The sequence below is a fragment of the Haemaphysalis longicornis genome, unplaced genomic scaffold (genome assembly GCF_048455015.1).
Source record: "Haemaphysalis longicornis isolate Haplotype H1 unplaced genomic scaffold, Haemaphysalis longicornis Haplotype H1 scaffold_33, whole genome shotgun sequence".
Taxonomy (NCBI): domain Eukaryota; kingdom Metazoa; phylum Arthropoda; class Arachnida; order Ixodida; family Ixodidae; genus Haemaphysalis; species Haemaphysalis longicornis.
In genome coordinates, this window is record NW_027526346.1 from 550800 (window position 1) to 569641 (window position 18842).

Below are 18842 nucleotides of genomic sequence, written 5' to 3' on the forward strand. Positions count from 1 at the left end.
GAAAGGGCATCCTAGGCGAAAGTGCTCTAAGTGTGTGTAAAACGTCCGGGAAGCCGTAAAACAGGATGTTTTACGGGTCGAGCTTGCGACTACTGGTTAATTGTTCGCTTTAGTACGTTGCTGTGGAGCCTCCACAGAGTCTCCCCGATTTACAGCGATTTTCTTTAGTTCCTTTGCATGTGGGCGAGATTTTTCGACAAAGCTCATATTACTGACTCACGGGCTCAGTTACGCGTTCTTGTAACGTAGAGAGTAACATGTGGTAAAACGTTTTAGCACTGAATCGGGGTTATCCAAACAGCGCATCGCCACCTGTACCCGAGCATGAAATTGCTGCAGGAAAGACTTCTGAGATTTTAGTTTCAACCAAACCTGCTCCAGTATTTTCTCAGCTCCGTTGGGGTGGCCAAAATATGGAGGAAACTATTAAAAAAAACGGTACAATCAATGGGAGTGTGCAAATAGGAATTTTTGGTTCCGCAGGAAATTCGAGGTGAATAAGGATTTTGTCGCGATTAGCTGTTAATCAAAGCTAATATGTATCAATTTCACGATAAAAACTTAAATATGCAATTTTTTCAAGCATGTATTCAGTAAGTACATCGTGTAGAAAAATAAAAGGCGCCTTTAAATGAGTTTGCCAAATTTCTCTACCGAATAAAACAAACATATAGATGCTATCCAGGAGCATTTAGCCTATTTATGATGCTGAATATTATACGGGTCAACTTCAATCTCACCTGGTGACTTCAACCACACTTGTGTTTCAGTATTAATGTAATGAGGGTATCTCGGCTCAGAAGCAGATATTAACTCATTTCTCTTTTCAAAACCTGAACAGCAGTTTCTTCTGTGTTCATGTCATTTATAGGAAGGAAATTGAGTGTATAGGACAAGGCAAGACATGAAAAATTAACCTTATTTTAAAACCCTCCCCTGCATGTCCCCATGGAGTGGTCGTATTGTCCCCGCCTTGCACTTGCTTGTCAGGTTCTTTTCCCAGTATTCACAATTAAAAAACTTTATTCTCAAAACGTACGCGCGCTGTAAATGTCCCGGCACACCAGCACATGACAGAATCTTAAATATGGGTTATGAATAGTACTAGTTTTGGGGGAAAGACCAGTGCAAGGCCGGATGTAAACGGTAGGAAGAATCAGTGCAAGTACCTTATAACAAACCCGAGCTTATGTGAGATGTACAGGCTCGGCGGGAACGCTATGGAGTGCCTTGCAGGTCCGCGCTGGGGCAGTGATTGCCAGTCAATGGTTATGCCGCACAAGAGCTTTGTGGACGGAGGGCTGCGTTAAAGCCTCCCTATCCTGCATAAAATATCTCACAAGCAATAAAAGCCTCGAGGCGGCAAGAAACAACAGCCTACGCACCTGTCTTGAACTTCCGAAGGGATCTTCGAGTGTTGGAACCGTAGCAAAGGCACGTTGCTTGCCTTTTGAAGTGATTGGACAACAGGAGACCCTTCGAGTTCACTTGAGGAATCCTCTACACATCAAAAAATCGTTTCCTAAGTTGTGTCAGCTCAAGAGCAGTAGCTCCGAATTCGCCCAGACGATTCATAGCATACCACTGTCTGTGGCAAGCCAGTCCTCACCAATGATGCCCCCGCATTTCTCTCCATGGAACGTTGCTCCACAACAAATTGAATGTGGCATTCCAGGAATTGGCTCCGAAAAGACTATGCCCCAGTCAAAAATGCTCCACATCGTTCTAGACTACATCTAAAGAGCACATCCAGCAAGAACATTCATGTTTACCGAAGGTTCATCAACCATGCAAAGCTCTTACTCGGGACTATACACTAACTGGTCAAATGGTTCTGTTTCGTCTGGAGCTACAAACATCTTCGGCAGCCGCTGAGCTCTATGCTCTGAAGGAGGCAATCATTTACATCCTGCGCCATGGACCATGCTAATGGAGCATCTTCACGGACTCCAAGGCCGCTCTGCCAAGGAGAAGTAGATTTTTTCTCCACCAAACCGCAGCCTCTGATATCTCATACCTTCACCACCTTGCCTGCTCTACCGGACACAACATTAAATTGCAGTGGATATCTGGAAGCAGCGGCATCAAAGGGAACAACAAAGCCGAGGAAGCGGCCCGTAAAGGCCTTCTGTACCGGAAAATACCGCTAAGTGTATTTCACGAAAACAGAAGCTTCGACCATGGCTCACCTTTTTGCGGTGACTGAAAGAAGCCCTCTACGGAGTAACTTACAAAATACTCGCGGCTTTTTGCACACTATTGACCCTGAATTAAAGTCGAAACATTCGAGACAGCTTCGTGGTTTACACATGGCTTCCTGAACTTGGGATCCACTCTTACCTTTACAGCTCAATAAATGCTTCATCTCTCTCTTGGCAGTTTATAAAGTGGCAAATACTGGATGCTTTACTCAAAAGGGTTCACGAAACAGGTTTACGAATTTACAGCGAAACCAGCAGAAGGAGTTGCTCCTACTAAACAATATTACAAGTCATTCAATCCCCTGAAACTGGATGACCAGTGGAGCTATGTAGAACACGACATGAGGTCACGCAGAATTCAGCCGAAAGGTGTGAGAAAATTTTATTATCACCGAAGCTGTTCACCAAACCATAATTTTTTGTGTCCGCAGTTAAAATGAAAACAAAACTTCGAGCACGCACGCGTGAGCGCGTGCCTCACTGCGACCGCCCGGCAGTTAAAAAAATACAAAGAAAATGCCGAGCGTGCATGTGTGCGTGACTCGCGGTGGTATCCCAGTGTCCCCGGCACATGTTTGTCAATTGTCAAGCCAAGCCTACCCAGATAGAGAGATTGGCCAAGAATGCCCCCCCCCCCTCCCTCCGCAAATAAGCACTCCAGCGTTCGCTGTAATCGTGGCAACACTTGCTCGGAAGGAGAAAGACCCGTCATAGCGTGCGCGCCTCCAAGGTGATGTGCAATGATTCTCACTTTTAAAAAAATTACACCTTCTTCCCGTGGGGAACCCTGATGAAGATGCGAAGCATCATTGGGGTTCCGTGTGCTTCCATTGTGTTGCCGTTATGTTGAGTGATCAGGTGTTTAGTAGCGCCAGAGGGAATTCCGCGTCCGGGTCCACACCGGTGGCAAAGGCACGCAAGTACTGTTGTGTGACGGTGAGTAGGCGGTGGTTCTCGAGGCGCCGAAACTTGTCCATCATGTTATTGTCGATGTTGTCGTCTCTGTGGTAGAATCGGTAGTCTCCGTCAGCGTTGGTGAGGTAAAGGTTGTTGAAGTTGGTGCACCGGCTGAGGAAAACGTACACGCCCTCCTCTGCGCAGGTTTGTCTTCTTCTCCTTCTTCTGCTTCAGCGGTTCCCCTACGGGAAGATGAGGACGGTGGTTAAACGCGAAGCTATCTCGTGATGGCTTAGTAACGTACATGCCCTCCTCTTCGCACCTTTGTGTTCTTCTCCTTCTTTTTCAGCGGTTCCCCTGCGGGAAGAAGACGACGGTGGTGGAACGCGAAGCTGTCTCGTGATGGATTTTTCGGTTTGCCAATCTCTAGGGGCGCCACATTCATCATCAGACGCGCTGCGAACGGGGTACGGACAAGTGACATCCCCCCAAGCAATAGATGCTCCGCATCTAAAAAATGAAAGAAGCTCACACTTATAACACCAAAGATATAGTAATGGTCCTTACTGTAGCGAAGAAGCAACAGGGCTGCAATCGTAGACAAACGTTCATGATGGTCGTGAAGGTTGCATGCAGCTTCGCTAGCTTCAAGCTCTACGTGTTAGTGTGACCTCTCTTCTTTTTTTTTCTCTGGAGCGGCCATGGTGGTCGTCCCTAAAAACGAGTCGCGTCTCAAACACAACACGTACACGCAACCGTAACCATAACGTTTGCCCTGTTGAAGGCGGTTAAGCAAATTTGTTGGGTGAAAGCTCGGTAGTCCGGCGAGAGCACTCAGGGAATGCGCAAACAATCAACCTCTTTCACAACTCTACTGCGCATGCGCATGGCCCTGGTGGAGGAGGGTGGAAACACTTTGGCAGGTGTCAGCCAGTCAGCTCCGCGGTGGTTCCACTGTTGTGTGCGGCTGTAAGTGAACCCGTGTAGTGAAAGCATGAGGCTGGGTTCGGCCCCAATCGAGAAAACAAAATGTACGTTTTACAAATGCAACTGTCGAGCAAACCACAACGTGAAGGGTGAAATTTTTGTTTCTATCGACACACGCATACCCCGAAATGAAAGTAAACAAATTGGACCTTTCCGCAACGGCAACATGCATGAACGCCCCATTCTGCGTACCATAGCAGTCACACTAGGCGACAAATTGCGCGCCCGCCAAATCCAGAGATCACTTTGTCATATTACTCCGACGATACGGACACAACGGCCGACCGAAAGTTGCCTTAGTACGACAGGCTCGTTGACCAGGGCAGCCAGTAGACACCGACAAGATTTGAGCCGCGCTGAATGTGCCTCTATTTTGTTAGCTCGTAGAGCGTAAAAAACTTCGTAAGATCAACGAAGCGAGCGTGCCTACCCCCTATGTATGCAATCCGTATGTCGTGGCTAGTGACGCGTCGCAGACTTTGCTTAACAGAAGCTCCATGTGCATTCACGGCTTGGACGCTTGTAGAGAATGTAAGTCATGTTAAGTACAGAAGAAGGGTTACTCAACTTATTCTAACAAGCGAAGAATCAAAATCAACCAATGCTTTTGTCGTAAAGCACAAAACAAAAGTACGAAGAGCACATTTTTTTTCGACTGGTGGACTGGCCATCTGCTTGCGATCTAGAGACACTTAGTGGACAAGCACTATTCGAAGAATGAGGATCAGTTTCTGTGCCAGCAATAATATAAAAAGCTTTTTCAGAGAGGTGCACAAACATAAGCTGAACCTCAGCTTTGTGTCTGTGGCATTCGAAAGCGGTCGCTTGCTGCGCCGTGGCCGAGTGGTCTAGAGTGTCAAAAACACGGGCCTTTTTGAATGTGGAGGTTCGAACCCTCTTGCGGATCTCATTTTTGTGTCCTGGCATGCTTGCGGAAAGTGATGTATGTTTTCTCGTGGTAATCTGCATAGAGCCCTGCACTGCTCGAAAATGTATTCCTCGAAATAACGAGGAGCTTGCGTAGTTCCTGTGCACCACGTTTTTTGGCCGGGACGTTACCGCTGTATATAGGAATAAACCAATACTAACCTTTCAAACTGGCAATTCTTCTAAAGAAGGAAGTGTAATCGTTTGGCTAGGATGAACAAGTGCGCACACGTAAAAAATGCACCACAAAAAGCAATTTTTTGAGATACGTCGGGACATCGGTTGATTTGGACTTCGCCTTCTTCGGTCAAAACGCTCACACAAGTCATCTGCACATACATTTATGCTCCTTACAATAACAAACAGACAAAAAACGAACGACAGAATTGAACAAATTTGCAGCCACGGATAATTTATGCATCGCTGAAATTCACATACCAGCTTCAACCAATGATTTTTCTAAAGGCCACATTAAGAACTTGCGTTTATGTTGCTGTCTGACAGATGCCAGTTTCCCCGTCCCCTCTTCTTTAAGAGATAGAAAAAATGTAATGCTATAAGAACATCGCTTCCACAGCCTCAGATAGCCACCCTCCGGTACTGACACTTGCGAAGCTCTGCAAACAGAAATAAGCGTCGCACGCTTCTTCAGATGTTTCCTACGTTAAAACGTTCGTCTTCCGGCATAGTTATTCCTTTTGCAGCTTTAAGCCACGCTGACGGACCCGTGACGGAGCGTCACGCTGACGGACCCCATAAAGGGGTAGCCTAACCGGTCTTCAGGCGTTTCAGTAGAGGTTTTCTATATGTCTCTCTGAACACCCCCTTCGTGGCTGGTAGTGCGGAGGGTCCCGTACCACGCACCCCTTGGTACGAATAACAGCGTTGAGTTAAGGCCTGCTTGTGACAGCCTAATTAAAAAAAGTCCCCATCTTCACGAAGTGAATGAATGATGAGAGAAGCGGAGCTAAAATGTTTATCGGTGAAATCATGAAACATTCGTCCACACATCATATAAGGACTCGACGCGTCATGCTTTCCACCGCTGCGTTGACAAGCCCGTCGACGACGTCGATGTTTGTGGTGATTATGTGGGGCTTGTTTGGGACGATTAGAATCTCCATGGATAAGTCGGTGAATTCGGTGCGTGACATTTCAGCCACCTTAGGCATCGCATTCTGCAGAGCGTCTTGTGTCGCGTACCCCTGGTACGTGTCTTCAGCTCATAGGCGACAAACGACAACCTTTTCTTCTTCCTCTGCACCTTGTTGGGAAGCAAAGAACGCGTTGAACGTTTTGACCTCTTCGGCCAATTATTGGTCGGCCAATCCCTAGGGGGATCCTGCCACAGTCATCATCACTCCGCCGTGTATGGCAGCTCCGAGGGACCGGACAGGGCCCGAGCAAGAGTCTTGAGCTCACAGGCGATGAACGACAACCTCTTCTTCTTCGTTGCCTCCTTGTTGGGTAGCAACGAACGCGTTTAGCGTTATGACGTCGTCGGCCAATCCCTAGGGGGATCCTGCCACAATCATCATCATTGTGTCGTCTACAATGTGCGGTGTACGGCCGGAACAGGGCCCGAGCAAGAGGAGCTTCGCCCCTCAAAACTTACACCATCTTCCCTAGGGGAACCCTGCTGAGGATGCGAAGTATCATGGGGGTTCCGTGTGGTTCCATTGTGTTGCCGTTATGTTAAGTGGTCTGGCGTTTAGTAGCGCCAGAGGGAATGTTGCGTCCCGGTCTACACCGGTGGCAAAGGCACGCAAGTACTGCTGTGTGACAGTGAGTAGGTGGTTCTCGAGGCGCCGAAACTCGTCCATCATGTTCTTGTCAATGTTGTCGTCTTTGTGGTAGAACCGGTAGTCTCCGTCAGCGTTGGTGAGGCAAAAGTTGTTTACGTTGTTGCACCGGCTGAGAGCAACGTACATGCTCGCCTCTATGCAGCTTTGTCTTGTTCTCCTTCTTCGTCTTCAGCGGTTCCGCTACGGGAAGATGACGACGGTGGTTGAACGAGAAGCTATGTTGTGATAGATTAGCAATGTACACGCCCTCCTCTTGACAGCTTTGTCTTCTCCTTCTTCTTCTTCAACGGTTCCCCTACGGGAAGATGACGATGGTGGTTGAAGGCGAAGCTATCTCGTGATGGATTCTTTGGTTGGCCATTCTCTCGGGGCATCCTGCCACAATCATCATCAGGGGCGCTGCGGACGGGGCACGAATAAGCGACATGCCCCCGAGCAAGAGTTGCTTCGCATCTAAGCGTTCGTGAGGTAAAGGTTGTTTACGTTGATGCACCGGCTTAGAGCAACGTACACGAACCCTCCTCTTCGCTCCTTTGTGTTCTTCTTCTTCTTCTTCAGCGGTTCCCCTACGGGAAGATGACGACAGTGGTTGACCGCGAAGCTATCTCGTGATGGATTTTTTGGTTGGCCAATCCGTAGTGGCATCCTGCCGCAATCATCACCAGAGGCGCTGCGGACGGGGCACGGACGCGGGACATCCCCCCGAGCAAGAAATGCTCCGCATCTAAAAGAGACATCATGCAACCTGTGCGCGTGTCGCTGCGTCATAGGAGGAGGGGCGATAACTGCCGCAAACAGCTTGTCGGGATGAGTAATATTAGGAATAGAGGTCGCATACCCTATCCCCGCTGGCACTGATATTGGTCAGACGCAGAGCGACGGTTCGATGGGGTTTGTAAGCCGGCAAAACACGAACGCAAAAATGATTTGCGATCATCACACACTGAACGCGTTGTATTTGGAGGACTCAGCTGGCTGTTTGAGTACGGCGACCAGTATGAGCAATTACTCGCAGCAGGACAACGTTTTTATGTAATCTCAAACGTACACGTATCCTATAGAAAATAAATTCATTCTCGGTACTCACCATCATACTTAACACATAGTAACCGGAATGCTAAACGAGGCACTAGGTTTTATATTTGGTGATCTGCACCTGAGGTTCGTAAAAAAGGACGAAAGTAGTGTTTAGAAAAAAAGCATGGGTGGGATGTTTACAAGGCCGTCGTCGATATTATATATATCACATTTCGTTGCATAATCGTACAGGGATTAGAAGTGTTAAGTTTAAAGAAAGAGCAGTTGCTAAATGCTTTACTTCGTCGAGACGGCCTATGCCATTACGTCTATCGCCTGTATCCGAAATTATCAACACCGTAATCATATCGCTCTAGCTATGGAATTGGGTCACCTCCTGGAGGTGACCCAATTCTACAGGCTCACCAGACTTATGCTACCCGCTGGCCACCCCTCCCTCAGCAAGGCAGAGGAGCGCTCCTGGCGTCTCCTCCAAACCAACACGTTCCCCCACCCGAGCAAACTCCACTTATTCTGGCCAACAATATACTACCCACAGTGCCAATTCTGCAACGCGCCCTGCACCTTGTATCACATGGTGTGGGAGTGCCAGCTTAACCCCTCACTTTCCCCGATATCTAATCCCTCGATTGAGCAGTGGGAGGAAGTGCTGGCCAGCTCTAGCCTCGAAGAGCAGCTTCGGCTGATCCACCGAGCTGAGGCGGCTGGACGCTCCAACGGGGTCCTGAACTGAGGAAACCGCCCGCTTGACTCGTCTCATTAAATAAAGTTTATTCTCTCTCTCTCTAGCTATGGAATGTCATCGATGCTCTACTAAAGCGGGCTTCCTTTGCAGCTTCGGTGTATGGAGGTGCCGCATCGTGTGTATGCCCCGAATATTCAACGCCAAGCGCCGTGCTGTGTTGGTTCGAAGGAGTCATGAAGACACAATACAAGCTTCCTTCATTAAAGAGACGGTTTTCCTTGATAACAGCGACGTCAATTTAACGCAAACTTAGACCCGTCGCGGTGGCTCAGTGGCTAAGGCGTTAGGCTGCTGAGCACGAGGACGCGGTTTCGATTCCCGGCCACGACAGTCCTTTTCGGGGGAGGGGAAAAGCAAAAATGACCAGTGTTTGAGATTTCGGAGCATGTTAAAGAGCCCCAGGTGGTCAAAATTAATCCGGATCCTCCCACTACGGCGCGCCTCATAACCTGCGTAGTTTCGGCGCCCTAAAACACAGAGTCAATCATAAATCAGTTAAATCCAACTTTTAAAAACAATGTAGATATTAGGCAAAACATGGGAAGCTTTTGCCAGTTCCCCGCATCTTTCCGGTGAAGTCTCTATGACGTCACAGAACCTTGTTTGTGCGATTGGCAGCCGCCGAGCCCTGCCACCGCGAAGTCGCATGACGGGACCGTTGCAGCCGGGCCACTAGTTCAGTTTCATCGTATCACTTGAATTCTAACGTGCAATCAACACATTTGCGCCTAAGTATGCAGTGAGAAAGTTGAGTTTCTTTTATATTTCCTGCGTTTTCTTTTGTTAAAAAACGTCTTTTGTGGTTGTGGTTGGAATGGAGCAGAGTGCATTATCGATTATATGTATGTATATATATATATATATATATATATATATATATATATATATATATATATATATATATATATATATATATATATATATATATATATATATATATATATATATATATATATATATATATATATATATATATATATATATATATATACCCAGGCAGCACATGACTGTTCGGCCTAAAACAGGCCGGTGTACTTCGGCCGGTGATTTTCTGCCCGGCCGTTTTCCGGCAGCCATGTTCGGCCCATGTCCAAATGTGGGCCTTTTGGCCGTATACGGCCGTACTCCCATGGCTGTCCAACGGCCAGTGTCCGTACGCCAGTCGACCGGCTTACGGTCATACGGCCAGATTCCAGCCGTAGGGCTCCGGCCATTCCAAAGGCACCCGTGTACGGCCGAAGTACGGCCGCCGGAGGACAGCCGAGATGCGGTCGTCGGACTCCAGCCGGACTACGGCTACCGTAAATACGGCCGTGCTACGGGCATTGGAGTTCAGCCACAGTACGTTAACTGTACTGAGGCCGGTCACTGCATGTCGCGCAAGCAGATGACTCATTCGCGCAGTGCAGAAGTAGCACAAACCCAGCATTTTGGGTCCAATGCAGCCACATCAAAGTGAGCTCGCGCGCAACCACCAGCCATCAAACTTTCAACGCAGCCTTGCTTAATTACCAGCCTCAGTTGACAGCAAAATTAATTTAATAAACAGTGCTCACCAATTGTCGTTCTTTTAATTGATGTGCCTCATTTACCGCCGAACACAGAAAATATTCAGTTCTTTGTAGAGCTTGAATAGATGTATTGTCCAGGTCCTGATATCCTCTGTGGGGCTGCTTACCTGTAATAAACGGGGAAAGAGGAGGGGGGGAGGGGGCGGTGGAGGGCGCATATTTTAGTGGGTTGAATTTCAGAGAGATAAATTGCGCCGCTTTTAGCCAATTTCTTTTAGGGCAATATTCCCTAAATGCTAAATACTTTCATGCTAAGACTACATAATCTATTTTTATAACAGTTGCTTGACCAATTTTGATGTATATAAAACCGGCGTGAATGCCTTTACGAAGCGTTTTGGTTCTCAACAAAACACTCAGGAGCATTTAATATAACTCCTTCACAAAAAAGTATGTCCCGTTTTTGCCCATTTTTCTTGCAAAGACATTGTCTACTCGATCACCTTTTCTGATGATCTTGTGCAGGGCTGATCCTAAGAAGGAGCAAACAGGTACTTTCATTTTCAATCTATTATAATGTTGTTTTCATGAGTTACGTCCACACCACTTAATAGTCCAAAAGAGCTTAATTTTCTTCTAATGTCATACTACGTTCAAAAAATTCTAGACGCGTTGCGAATAACGCCCTGCTTCAGGTGGCTGCAGTTGTATCCCTTTGTGTTCACGCAAAGAAAGGCGTAAAATTAGAGTTACATAATTTGTTTCAAACCAATAACATAGCAATGGTAGCATGCATACAGGAAACCTTGCATACTGCAACGAATAGGGCAATAAATATTTTATTCGTCAAGGTTGAATGCGTAGGGTTCTCAACCCGTCGGAGGCAAACTTTCGCCTCTTGAAGTTTATTTATTTATTTATTTATTTATTTATTTTTATTCATTTATTTATTCATTGTTTTATTTATTAATTTATTTATTTATTTTATTTATTTATTTGATGCCTGCTTGTCTTTGCATGCATTACAGAAGGGAGATACATAACACTAAGCAATAAATATGAGACAAAATAACAAAATAATTCTACAAAGAGCACTGAAAATCGTCGATATAAACAGTTATTGCAATCATACGTGGAAGATAATTACACCGCAGTATTGATGTAAAATAAAATGAATCGCGCAAGGCGTCACCTTTAAAGGAAAGTTAATAATTTGCTTTAAGCTAGCGGTCCCACTTTGCGATTTGTAGAATGGCGCTTGGACATACTTCTCCCTTTCTACTCCAGTTTTCGAATGATAGATATTACGAAAAAAGTTCAACCTGTCGTTTCTTCTGTGATCTTTCACGTCTGGCCATTTCAGTTTACTTTTACTTTCTCTCATGCTATGTTGAGCGTGCCAATTACCTAATACGAATCGCACTGACATATTCTGTATGTTTTCGAGCGTATCAACCAGCTCTTTGGTGTAGGGATCCACGAAAACACATGCGTACTCCAAGATTGAGCGCACATGAGTGAAATACGGTTGTTCTTTTCAGTTAGATGAAGGTTCACTGAAATTTCGTCTCAGAAAGCCAAAAAACATATGCAGCCGTAACTTTTACGGTGTGAACCTGCCTATTTAACCTCTAACCACTCCCTAAATAAACTCCTAGATATTTATATTCCGCGGCCGTTGTCACAGCAGCGTAATTTACGGTATACGTATTCAATTGGAATGAAGGTTTTTTTGTAAAGGTGCTGTTGACACACTGTTTAACATCCAAAAACGTTTCTGAATCGGCACACCAGAATGTCATTAAATTCGAATAAAGCTGCAGGTATACGGAATCACGTTCATTCGCTATAGTCCGGTAAACTACACAGTACTTTTGAACAAAGCTATAGGGCCAATAGTAATAACAATGCGCAAACCGATTCATTCAGTTCATAGGATGGAATGTACTACGCAGAAGGTGATATAGAACACCATCATTTGCTTTTTTGCAGTCTAAGAATATACAGTCAACCACTTTAAGCTTATCTATTGCAAGAGCCAAATCGTGCGTGAACTCAACATTCTGCGTTGAGCAAGAAAATCCTGACAAAATCTGTGTTTGCTAGGACGCTGGCGATTATGTTTAACCAAATGAGTCATATCCCAGGAGTAGCTAAGCTCACCTTCAAACATCGGAACTAAATTAACAGCTAGGCTTCGTCAGTGACAAGGCTCAGTTGCTATCGCAAATTTAAAATAATTTTTTTAAATAGGCAGTCGTAAAATCCCATGAAGTAACATAGTGCAGGGCATGAAGTTGATCCTACCAATGCACGAGCGAGTCTCTTCTACGTTTATCACCAACAACATAGTGCAACATTGCTTGTCGCAGTTTAATTGTAAGCACAATTGTAACTTGCGCTTTTGCTCGCACTTGCCTTTCTTTGGTGGGGAGTCCTTGACATGGTGGCGGTTTAGCTCGTGCGTGGTGACCGCTTGCTCGACGCCCTTGAAGGCCAGTTATTTCGGTGAACCATCTCCATCTCGGATCGGACATCTCTGCCGGGTCGATGTTTCCAATGCTCTCCATTTCTTGAGGGGGCGAATAGCCTCGAGCTGATGCGTCGACGAAGCCGGCGGCAGAGGCGTGGTAGCGGCGATGACTGGCGAGGCTTAGATCACCCGTCGGTGTGGCACAGTCTTCTTGTGGCAATAAATGACATTTCGATGGCCTAAAAGGTTCCCTGCTATTGTCCAGTGAGTCCTTGCACCTTGCCCGTTCACCGAGAACACTCATTACTGTTTGACAAACGATGTTCGTTCATTTAAAACGTAGAAACACGGAGCGGATGAAAAACGCGTTCCCGTCGTTCGGCTCCCTAACGGCTTTTTGTCCCCCCAGGAAAAAAACCGGTCGGTCTCCTTCCAAACACGTCTGTGCATGAATTCTCGGCGCCCAGGCGCGTGCCGTTGTTCGGCTGTATGCCGTTTGCCGAAAAAATGACGTATAACCAGATACCTTACGTAGGCCGGTCTCCTCTTGAACACCGGTTGCCAAATATTCTGTGGCCATTCGCTTGCCGTAATTCGGCCGAGGACAGCTAACCGAATGAAAAACGTATATTCGGGGGCCGTACGTCGGCCGGTATCCTTCATAACACTGGTTGCCCGAAGAAAACGAATATTCTACCGCCCGACGTGCGGTTCACCGTTGAAACAACGAATGCACGGCAGCCGCGCTCCGGCCGGTCTCCTTTCGAACACCAACTGCCGCAAGAACACGCATATTCTGTGGCCGGTCGCTTGCCGTGCTTCGGCCGATTACCGCTTCGCGAAGAAAAAACGGATGCCCTAAGGCCGAACTTCGGCCGTTCTCTTTCTCAACATCGGCAGCCGTAAGAGAACTGAATATCTGGCAGCCGGTTAGCTGCCGTTGTGCGTCCGGACACGGGCGGACGGAAATATGCCGAAGCGCTGGTTGCCGAATGTTGGCCGTTCAATGCATGATCAGTGGCTGCCAGAACCTGGATGCTGGCCGGACATGCCAGAAAGCGGCCAGAGACGGGCCGGTCATCGGGCAAACTTTCTGTGCCGCCTGGATATATATATATATATATATATATATATATATATATATATATATATATATATATATATATATATACATACATATATATATATATATATATATATATATATACATACATATATATATATATATATATATATATATATATATATATATATATATATATATATATATTTAGAGAAGATAAAACTCACAAAGCGCGCAGAAGTAGTATAAGTAAAGAGTCGGATACACAGCAAGAACAATACCAAAGAAGGTTTATTCACGTTGCGGCAACGAGACTTGCCTTCGTCACAGTACAGTCGCATGATTTTGTTGTCACAAACATTTGGAACACATTTCTTATATAGATTTGCCTAAAAGTGTGAGAAGCGGAAGATATTTCGGAAACGGAGAGTATGAATGCAGTCGGGCTATGCCTATGTTAAAAGAACAAAAAAAAAAACGAGAAATAGAGGGATTGAGAGAGAAAGGGGTCGTATTAACAAGGTGGTTACAATGGCAAATACGGTGATTGTGGGGCGTGCGCCAAGGAATTGCAAGCGATAAGGACCCGACGCTTAACAGTCGAATCTGACCCCTGCAATTCCTAACAGAATACACAAGAATGTGTGGGCTGGAGCCTGCCCTGACCTAACACTTCCCTAATGCCTTACCGACAATAAGTGAAGATGTACCCCCAACAATATCGGATACGACCAGTTAATTATTCCCTCTACGTTGCTACTATGCTCGGCACTCACCTAATAGCTGCGGCGGAGTCAGATATTGAACGGTCCAGTCATGAGGCTCACATGTCAAGAGGAGGCACACCCTAGTGATGATACTCCGTTTCAGAATTGGTTTAACCAACTTCTTGATATTAACAATGCCAAGATTATTCTATGGACCATTATATTTCTTTGGAAACTGTGGACACCCTCCTTCAGCACCTATTGGCGCCACACCAAGGCTTCATGAATGCTGGGGCCGGCAAAAGTACAATTGTCGTCTTGGACTACGCCTGGCTCATCTCCGCATTACTTTTGAGAACTATGCGGCCGAATTGGCTCGTCCGCTACAGTGTCACTTCGGCGACAGCATATGCAGTAGCCTTAGCATGATCCGCATCTGGACCATTCATCGCCACATGAACGATCCCTTCCATCCAAAATCAACTAGTTGCTATCGTCTAACAAACCGTTTTACACAAATTCCAGCTACAAACGATCAGCGTCTAGCCCAAATATTGGAGCTTTACCTTGCCCAGAGGTCACAGAAACCACTGTTTTCGTGCACTGCCGAACCCAATAACACGAAGGATTGTCTTACCTCGACAGCTGAGTCTGTGTAGCGCTGCTATCGACTCGCCTAAACTGAACGCCAGAAGTAGCAGGAACCAGCAACAAGTCCTGTTTAAAAACTCTTAGAGTTTCCAATGTCCAGTCATCGTCTTCGTCTTGCGAAAACATCGACATGACTGGCACTTATGCAGTACCATTTTGGTCAATTTCTCAAACTTAGAAGACAAAATCGGTTTTCTAACTTTTGCCTGGATTCTTCAGTATTCAGCCTCTGCCCTAACATGTGCCACACTCATGACAATGGCATGCTGGCAGCAGATACCAAGAATATATTTGTGAAGAACCCCCACTGTCTTGAACTTCGATGGGCCATCATTACAATCCTCTTCCCTATTTAACCACGGTAACCACCATGGTCAACAAGCGCACTTGCGCCTCATTCACGGTAACATATGGGCAACGAGGCAATTTTACATGGCCCTCGCCTTCACTCAATCTCACGCAACATTTATGATATGAACTGCCGAGATGCCTTTCGTAGCTTCCTAGCTAATAACGTGACCCAAATTACATGGAAGCGCCTCAATAACACGCCCCCACCTATGCATCGACATTGTGAAGACACTGGGACAATTCTCATCAACTGGTAAAACCTTTTCCTATACACAAGCCTGTGAGCTTGCCTTGGAGGTCTCCCAGGAAACACCAATCCTCATTGCCCTGATCTCAATGCAAAAAGTTACACAACATTACTGCTCCATAAGACATTCCGTACTTCCATACAGCGGCTTAGAAAAAGAGAAGTCATACTCCAGAAACTTACATCTTCACTCACCCTGCTGCCCCACATCCCCTATACCGCCGAAAAACGATCATTTTTGCATTTGTCCATTCCATAGGGGCGATTCCCCAGGGAAGCCCGGTCCACTTCCCCAAGCGTCGTAGTCCCGTACAACGTCCGAGTGTCAAGCCAGAGAGTCGCTTGTACCTATTTTACCGGTAGGTGCGGGCGCCACCAAGGCACAACAATACAGATGATGACTTGCACAGCCATGGTGGAAGCTCAAATGGATAACCACGTGTGGCAGTACATGTCATCAGACTCTTTCATTCCCCGGCAATGCGGTATTTTAGAAGACAGTGGGGCCCGCAAGATGGGCAAGGGTCAGGGGCCCCTTGCAAGGGTAAGGGCAGCTTTCTAGGAGTGAATTACCCTTTCGAGGGCACGCACTACACCAGGGACCCCTGTACTCACTAAAGTAACTGGCCAGTGCCTGGCGGTACGTGGATTCGTACTCAGTACCTTCTGCATGTGAGGTGACTGCTGCACCTCTGCGCCATCGCTGCATTTCCCTGTATGTACTGTTTCACCCATTTACCTTAATTCGTAATTCATTGGGAAAATATGAATGTAACTCAGCCCCATCACCTTCGTTTGTCCCCATTCTCCTCCTGATCTGTGAAAGCACCTGAGGTCCAGCGCCGATTTTGATGAACAGCAACTCTGTCCCAAGGGCTTTGGCAGCACCGTGCATGTTATCATAGAATGAGCCTGGGGTCACTTTTGCCCCACAGAGCTCAGGTAAAGGTTTTTCAGCAACAGCAACAGACGCCCATGTAAACCAGTTATTTCGAGACAAGACAAAAAGGGTTAAAACTGACCACTGACCGGGCGGAGACGGGGGGAGAAAAAACGCCCAAGAGAAAAAGGAAACGACCATGCTATTTGAAGTCGCAATACCAATTGCATCGTATCGACAGAGGTATTGGTTAAGCCATATTGTTGAGAACTTGATCCGCTTGTTTCCATATTAATAATAACGACACACCGTGCGATGTGACGAAAACGTTCCCCAGCTGCCGGTTGTTTTGTTTATGGTGACTACTGAATACAAGTAAAAAGGCGATTCAATGGTGACGGTGCTCAATACTCATGGATAATTTATAGCAGCGTTAACATAATAATCAGCCTATTTGTGCCTCCACACAATAAAGCCCTTCCATCGGCTTCCAACAGCTCATCCTCTCCCTTTTCCGAAATCATTCTCGCTTTCCTCTTTTCATCATTATTTTCCCATCGAGTTAATCGTTTTTGTTTAAATTCATTCCGCCACCCTGTAACGGCTGTGATACCTGCAAAGGGCACCTGTTGTCAGTTGTACGCATGAAATTCACTCTGCAAGACAGCTTCTTTGTCTTTATTTGCCCTATAATGCCTGCCAACCGAGTTTGCTCCGTATGCCTGGGCACTCTTTTGAAACCCTTAACGTCGCTGTGTCATAGTACTCTCCTAGCTGGTTTGTCTGCTCAGAGCTTCTTTTCGAAGCGCTTAGCACGGCGCCTTACGGGTATTATGGGAATACCGAAAATAGGGCAACCCACACACAACCTATGCAGCATTTTTCTTTCTTTTTTTGAATCAGGAATGAAATACTATAATTTAAAAAAGTAGCAAGTACCATTAAAGGCAAATAAAATGGTAACTGAGGACTCAAATACTGCGGTCCAGCCAGAAAAGGAGGTGTTCAGTGTTTTGTATGCTTCAAATAGTGCCACAAAATTGGGAACTGCAGTAACATCCTCGTTTTGGGGCACAATCCTAAGTTTGGAGTTCCTCGGGGATTTGCCTGATCTGTTTTGCTATTCCGAAATACTTGCAAGGTAGTAGAAGAGTAATTGTTGGCGAGGGTACAAGGGGTAAGCCCATTTCGAGGCTCATCAATGTGAATGAGAGACCCTGGAAACCTGTTTCTGTATTCTCAGGTGACATAGCTGGATTTAACTGTCAGTCAAGCAATATCAAGGAACAAATTGGAAACTGTTGAGGAATTTTTTAAAAGCCAAGGCAGAAAAGCGACAACTTTTGAAAGCCGCCTTTTTCTCCGAAGGCAACGTCTGCTAGCCGAACGATTCTTGTTGAAAACGAGTTCATAACCGAAAAGGCTTTGGGAGCTCAGAAATGTATGCAGCAAGCCGTTTTGAGGTGTTTGAAAGGGCTGCAATCGCAGTGAACTTATTTTTGACGTTAAACTTGACATCGAGCACCAAGGGCAAATATATGCTTCTGACAACTTGAACTGCGCGTAAAAAAGCAAAACCGCAAAGATTTTTTTCACTTTGGCTTGCTACTTTAAAAAAACCAAAAGTTTAAATGTGGCCGTCGGAAACAATTCTCTGTTCTACACCACCCTTACTTTATACCAGCCACAGACACCAGTGGCATTCCTCACCCGTGCTGCGTCGCGTCTCAAAACTGAAGCTTTGGAGACATTTACCAAAACTATGATAAAAAAATATGTGTTCGAATGTGCTCAGATATGCTCACACAGCACCACAGCCTTGCATACGAATAGAAATGATCAACTTCACGCCCTGGCCAGTCTGAAAGGCTCATAATTGAAATAATGTCGCACGGAAATGCACGACCATCAAGCAATTACGGCACAGCGCTTGAAGACACCGGGAAAGAATTTCCGCACCACCTTAATCCATATGAGAAAATTCGCCCCTTCGATCTTGAAATATAAATATTTACCGGGTTGTCCCTGGTAGCATAGCCCCACGAGCATTCGGATGATTGGGGAACTAACCCATTGTGTTGGTGCCATGAATTCTGAGTCACCCATGCAGTAGAAATGTTCTTTTTTGGAGGCAGCAACTTGAGGCTATGTCGCCTTCGACGATAACAGGGAAAATTATGGACTAAACGGGCATAGCCGGCAATAAATCGCAAAATACTTCAACGTATACAACAAACATTAAAATTCTAAATACAGTGTTGACTGTTCTCTTAAATAAAAGGATAAAACACGCTCACACTGCTCGTGGTTTCCGTACACTGGCTAGCACTGTCGCACAGGTAGCTTGCTGGGTGTTAGC